General features: G+C 34.0%; 1 long non-coding RNA gene across 1 annotated transcript; it reads left to right on the top strand.

Annotated features, from left to right (window-relative positions):
- The first annotated feature begins 797 nt into the window (after nt 1-797).
- LOC107872387 lies at nt 798-4,629 on the top strand. The gene is made up of 3 exons (XR_007055676.1): nt 798-2,043; nt 3,571-3,615; nt 4,054-4,629. It is a non-coding gene; the product is annotated as an uncharacterized LOC107872387 (long non-coding RNA).
- The last annotated feature ends 1,154 nt before the right edge of the window (nt 4,630-5,783 follow it).

Raw genomic sequence — 5,783 nt, 5'->3', positions numbered from 1 at the left:
AAGAGTCCTACACACAAAAAAAAAGAAGCTAATTTATAAGACTTTTCTTACGGGGACAAAAAGTAAAGTCACTCACTGTGTGTCATTTATGTATTTTACGCATGACCATATCAAGGATTTTTATTGACCAAGTCATATATAATTGGCCCCAATCCCATTAGCAGCAATCCATGTGAAATAAGGCCCATTCAATGTACTGGGCGAAGTGCACAAATATTTATTTTTAGGATCATCATTTAATTTAGTTAAAACGACGTAAATCTCATTTCTCTTGGAGCTAATTATTCTCTATCCCAACTTTTTTTAATATTAATAAAAATTGATAATTTAGTCCATAAGGATATATATTTAATTTTATACGAATACCTCACATTCTTCCGGATACATCACTTAATTTTATACATATACATCACATTCTTGTAGATGCATCACTTATTTTATACGGATACATCACATTTTTTTGTGATGTATCCGAACTTTTAAGTAAAATCATAATTTTATGTAATTATTTAGAAGGGTTGAAATTTTAAGTAGTATGATAAGTTAAGTAGTGGTATGAAGTAATTTACTCAAAATTTAAAATTTGTAAGTTTATTTGCTTTGGAGACAACTTCTATGACTAAAGTTGAGAATGTGTATTTGACTCAAATGATTTCATTTGAAATGTGCTCTTGTCAAAGTCAAACATGGAACATTTTTGCCTACATTACCAAGATCAACTTCGAATATTTTTTCCTGTAGTTTTAGACTTTTTTTGGGCAGTAAAAAGTGAACTATTACAATACCAAGCAATAAAAAAAAATACACCTAAGGAGCACCGATGATATTGACCCCTTCATAGGGAGGTTGTCAATCCTCAATGAGCCTCAGAATAAAGAAACATCTAGTGACAAATTGCTTAAGTCAAATATGCAAACTGTCTACCCTTCTTAGTGTTTTCCAGCAACTCTAACCTTTCCCAAATTACATTCTTTACCTTTTATATAACTAAGTATGTGCAATTACTTCTTGAAATATTTTCATACTTCTATCATACCAAATTTGATAGATTGTAGCTCCATATACTGGCATCATGATCTTCTTAACTGTACTTCACACTATTTCCTAGCCACCATCTGTACAATCTCTCTTATGCCCTATCTAAAATGGACTCCAAAGCAGGCCTCACAACTAGTCATACCTCCTTCGTCGATATGCATTGCTGGAACATGTGTATAAAATCTTTCTCTTTATCCTCTGTACACAACACACACACTCTTTGTTGGCACAAGCAATGTCATGCTCTCCATCCCATCTTTAGTGAGTAGTCTACCTAGAGTTTCTAACTACAGTATGAAACTATGTTTAGGCAGGTTAACTTTATTTCATATTAAATCAGCACCAAACAATTTAGTTTCAGAAGGTAGTAGGGACAACTATCCCCTTGAGATAGAATACCTTCCATTATTAGTTAGAAAGAAGTGACCATTAGTGTATAAACTTATCATCTTTCCCTTCAACTTATGAAGTTATTTCTAGTATCAACTGTTATCTAGAGGTAGATATGTTGTCCAGAAATTATCTTCATCCTTCATATATATACCATTCACCAACTTAACCCCAAGTAGATCTCTTTTCTCCATGATCATCCATATTAACTTTCTCCCAACAGATACATTCCATAGCTTACTTTCTCTAATATTCAAACCACCATACTTTTTTTGGCTGGCAGAGCTTAACCCAAGCCACAAGAAAAAGTTTCTTCTCATCAGTTCTCTTCACAAAGACTCCCTATATTTTTTATCAACCTCTTTTAAGATGGATTGGGGCAACATGAACGCAGGGCACCCGAATTTTTGTAGAGAGAATAAACCGTGTTTATTACTTGTAATTTCCGTGTGTAATAAAGATGCCTTGTAGATACTGCTCTGATTTTGTCTATGATCTTCAAACACAATTGATGATATTCAACTTTGATTCATTTCTTGGGTGACAGAGGTAATTCCAAGTACCTTATTGGGAATGATCCTAAGTTGAATCCAGTTAACTGCAAGATCTCCAAAAGTATGTTTTCCTCAACTCCAGCTAAAAAGATATTTGATTTATCTGTGTTTGCCTCCAAGCAAATTACGTAGGAAAGATGTCTCAAAGCTTCTACTACCCTTTTAATAGATGACATAGTACCTTTACAGAAGACCATGAGGTCATCTTTAGACACCATATGTGTTAATTCTTGGCCTTATACACATAGGGTGATTACTAAAATTAGGCAGTTTACTCATTGATGCAAGGTCCTGGATAAATACTCCATTACCAAGACAAACGACAAAGGGAAAATAAGGTCCCCTTGCCCTAAACCCCTCTTTCCTTCAAAATATCCATGAGTTTTACCATTTAATTTCAGTGAGAATTTTGTTGTTGTGACACACACCATTACCAATTGCACAAACTTAGGTGGAAAGCCATACCCATGCAACATCTCCTCAATAAATTTCCATCTCACCATGTCATAAGTTTTTTTAAGTCTATCTTCATTAAATATCTAGCAGATGTTTCCTATTATAATGTCTCAAATTATCGTGGCACATTAGTACATTATACAATAAAGACCTACTTTGTCCAAAGGCACCTTTGGAGATATTGACCAGTAAAGGTAACTTTGTTTTTAGCCTCTTACATTGGATCTTGGAGATGCATTTATAGATTATATTACAACAAGATATTGGTCTAACCTGGCCTATATTTTCTGGTTTAGTAACCTTAGGAATAAAATTAATAACTGTGGCATTGAGTTGCTTTAACATTTTCCCATTCTCCAGATTTTCTTGTACTGCATCAGTCACATGTTGCCCTGTCATTTTCCAATACTCCTTGAAGAAACCACTCCCAAAACCATCTGGTCCTGAGCTTTAATTTTGATTGATACTTATCATTGCTAGTTTCACCTTTTCTCTGGTATATTATTTAAGTAGGCTCAATTGTTGTTCAATTGTTAAGTGTGATCTCTACTAAATAATCTTTGATATGCCTTCTTTCTTGCCCCTCCAATTTCTCCCAACATTTTCTAATAAAAATTCACAAATATATCAATAATTTATTTAGGTTCATGCTTTCACTGCACCTGCTCATCATGTAACTGAGTTACTACCATCATCAACTTCCTTTGTTTAATAATAGAATGAAAGTATTAGGTATTATCATCCCCAAGCTTAACCCATGTAGTTTTACTACTTTTTTGTAAAGTCATCTCTGCCATGTAATTCAACCTCTTAAAATTCCTAATAGCATCCCTTTCCTCCATCTATAAAGTGAGATTTAGGGGTTTTTATTGTAGCTAAGCCTGGACAAGTCTCATTTTCTCTCTTGCCTGTTTTGCTTCATTTATAATACTATTGAAGTGCTCTATGTGAAACTCCCTTAGCTTATATTTGAGCTTCTTTAATTACTTCACAACTTCATATATGGGTGTACAACTTCATATATGGTAAACTCCTGTATGCGTTCATCCCATTTTCTCTTTACCACAGTTTCAAATGATGAGTGCTTGCTCATACATTACAATTTCTAAAAGTTAATCTTCATTTTTTGTAGACCCTACATAGTGACATGGATTGGACTATGGTCTCACATCTTCAGGTAGGAATTTAACAACATGGGTTGGCATCTCATTTAACCATTCACCATTTATAAAACCCCAATATGTTTTTGAAAATATTCCACTAATTTTACGATTTTCATTCCAGGTATATATGCACCCTGAACCTGGTAATTCAGTTAACTTGCAGGTGTCAAGGCATTGATCTTAGGCGTATTTATACGCCTAAGATTTATTTTTTATATGCGTTTAGTTTAGTTTTGAGGATAACTTAATGTGCTTATTGGAGTATAACGTGCGTGTTCATTTAATTCTATGATAAGCCTCATGTTTAGGTGGTTTATAGTTCAATTGAATCAATACAGAGTAAAATATCCAAGGAATGGTTTGATGGGATAACTAGTTAAACCAGCCTAAGTTATGTTTGTTCTTGTATAGTGTTGATAAGTTTTATGTATACTTATGATGAGTTGTTGCAGGAGTATATTAGAGATGATTTAGCTGATGAATAAAGCCATACATTATCCACAACGGGTAAAGAAATAAGGAGCAAGCTTGGTGTGAACAATGAATTCAGAAGTGCACAAATAAAGCTCTTCAAGCTAGAGAATGCAAGGATTGAAGCCAAAAACTAATCAAGATTGAGATGTGATGCAATCAAAGTCATAGCTCAAGGTTAAATAGCATGTTTGGAAGAGTTGGGAGCACCAAAATAGTAGTTTACCATAATTTTGACGTGCTACAGGGTTAGCCACAAAATAAAGTACAAGAAATGGTGTAGGTGTGCGATAAGAGTGTGTCACACCTACTGAGCCACACAATAAGAGAGTGCCATGGCCTTGTGTATTTTTGGGAAAAACTTATTCTATAAATATGACACTTAGCTTCTATTCTTACTTTGGTATGACTTGGGAGAGATAAAACATACGGGGAGGCTTCAAATAGTGTTTTTCTTGTTTACTTTAGTTCTCGTGTAGCTTTTACTTATGAATTCCATTATTGTGATTCTTTGTAAGACTATGAGTGACTACACACCCTCATTCTAGGGTTGAGGATATGGACATCATTGTATAATTATGATTTGATTGTTGATTTATATGTTTATCAAGTCATGTGATTGTTCTTGCATTTTTGTTTCACTTTACTAAAGTGTCATGAACTTTAGGATAAATCTAAGTCCCAAAACGTAACTAACTATAGGAGTGGAGGGACAAAATAAAGAATGTAAGGAGCATGGATCAGGTCTTTAATCATTAGGTACTAATTATTAAAGGATGATTTATGGTTAGGACAGAGATATACCTAAACCCCCATTTAACTAATGAAATGGGAATATACCTTAATGCAATCAAGTTAAGACTCACTTCCTTGCTCAACGATGTAGTTGTGAGCTTAATTTGGGTAGATGACTTAGAGGGTTACCATCATCGGGTTATACTATCAACCTCGTAAATTAATAATCATGATAAACACCAACGTCGGTTAGAAATAATAGTTATGCATGACTGTGAAGCAAATGCCTCAATCCTGTAACTCTTCACATAATGTTTACAATTCAAACATCACATCATTGTTATTTATTTTTACTTAATTATAATTACAAAGCTCATACTCTTGTTACAAACACACATTTATTTAATCTTATTAGTAACGATAGAATTGGATAGTTTGCTAATCACCAAGTCCTTGTGGGATTGATATTCAGCTTGTAAAAGTCACTTTACTACTTGGGTAACCACGTACACTTACGTGTGCAGTAAGACGCAATAATTTTTTGGTCTCGTTGCTAGTGATTTAAAAATTAGCAACCTTTTGATTTTTAATTTTACTATTTTGTTTGATAAGTGCTGACGACTTGGTTTTAGCTATTGAACTTGCGGGTAGAGGTCTGAATATCAAGCTGATAAGGTAAAGGGATTTGGTTGAAACATATCCCGAACCTAAGCGACGCTTGCATCAATTGAGGAGACAAACAACACTTCTCTATCCTATTGTACCGCCCCGAGAGTACACCCTGGACGCCACATGGTGCTTACAGTCATAGGTGACCACAAGCTAATCCATGATATTAGTACCTATTGTGAGCACCGGGTATAACTGATAACAAAAGATCATATGCTAAATTTAACTAAAAAATGCCATAATGTTTTAAATCATAGTTCTGATAATATCTGTAAAACAATACTGATAATACTGATAAAATGACTGA

The sequence above is a fragment of the Capsicum annuum genome, chromosome 5, assembly GCF_002878395.1.
Source record: "Capsicum annuum cultivar UCD-10X-F1 chromosome 5, UCD10Xv1.1, whole genome shotgun sequence".
Classification (NCBI taxonomy): Eukaryota; Viridiplantae; Streptophyta; class Magnoliopsida; order Solanales; family Solanaceae; genus Capsicum; species Capsicum annuum.
The sequence above is the reverse complement of the archived record's forward strand: the minus strand, read 5'-3'. Positions and strand labels throughout refer to the sequence as shown.